Below are 1378 nucleotides of genomic sequence, written 5' to 3'. Positions count from 1 at the left end.
CCCCCCCCCCCCGTTTCATTTTTGTAATACCTGCTTTTGAGGACTTTGGGGAGAATACAAATATTGCAGGGTCATCCACTTAGGTATCAAAAGAGCACCTGAGAGCCAGACAATGTGCAACAAGTTCTGAGATCCGATGGCGAGCCCCTGAGAGGGTTTTATATAAATTCGTGAGAGTGAAAACAGAGCTGCAGGGGAGACCTCAGAAAGTCAGAGATGGCAGGAATGTGGAAAACTGCAGACTGTAAGCTGACCTAACGAGAGAGAGAGAGAGAGAGAGAGAGAGAGAGAGAGAGAGAGAGAGAGACAGAGAGACAGAGAGACAGACAGAGAGAGAGACAGAGAGAGAGAGACAGAGAAAGAGACAGAGACAGACAGAGAGAGACACAGAGAGAGAAAGAGACAGACAGAGAGAGAGACAGACAGACAGAGACAGAGAGAAAAACAAGGAGACAGAGACAGCCACAGCCCACTTGGGCTGCAGCCAACAAGGCCATGGGGGGCGGGGCTATTAAGTCTTTAGGAGGTCAGATGTCATAATCATGTGCCTTCAAATACCAGATCGGGAGCAGCACGACTTAACGATTGCCCACTGGATTTCAGTCTTGCTTTAGTCCCGTACAGCCTTTCATTCCTGCCTTTTGAACGACATGCTACCCTGTGGCATTTTATCTTGGGAGTGTATAACTTGATTTTTTATTTTCACTGGCACTCACTGGGCTAAGAATTTGCCTTGGGTCTGAGAGGAGACTTTGGACTTTTGAGGAACACTGGAACTGTTGAGAGTTTTGGGACTCTAAGAGACGGACTTACTGCAGTTTTCACAGTGAAATGGGCAACCCTTGAGGGGCTGCGGTGGAAAGTGTGGTTTGGACTTGAAGTGTGTCCTAACAGAACTCAGATGCGAAACACTCGGCTGCCTGCTAATGGGATTTTGGGGAACTGATTAAATCATGAGTATTCTAACTTCACCAGGTGAAGTAACCCACTGATAAGATCGTAATTTCACAGCATTATTGAGAGATGATGGGTAGAAGCATTCAATACAAGCCCCACAAAAATTTCAATCACTTTTTTTGGGAGTAGACATAAAAAAGTCAATCCTGAAATTCATCTGAAGTCACAGAACAAACCTACTTTGATAAAGAAATCCACAGTTGGAAGATGCACATTTCCTAAGCTTCAAAATATACTGGACACAGAAATATGTCTATTATAATCAAAACACAGTGGTCCTGGGGTAAAGGTGGGCATATAGATACATGTAATACAGTATGATGAAGCAACGCTGATACAGTCACGATGGATGGTTATCCATCCAGTAACCATGACATGGGAAGAACCTTACACCTTAACAAAAGACAACTCAATTAAAAAT

This window comes from Octodon degus, unplaced genomic scaffold (assembly GCF_000260255.1).
Source record: "Octodon degus isolate 3935 unplaced genomic scaffold, OctDeg1.0 scaffold00104, whole genome shotgun sequence".
In the NCBI taxonomy this organism is placed as follows: domain Eukaryota; kingdom Metazoa; phylum Chordata; class Mammalia; order Rodentia; family Octodontidae; genus Octodon; species Octodon degus.
This window is presented reverse-complemented; position numbering follows the sequence as displayed.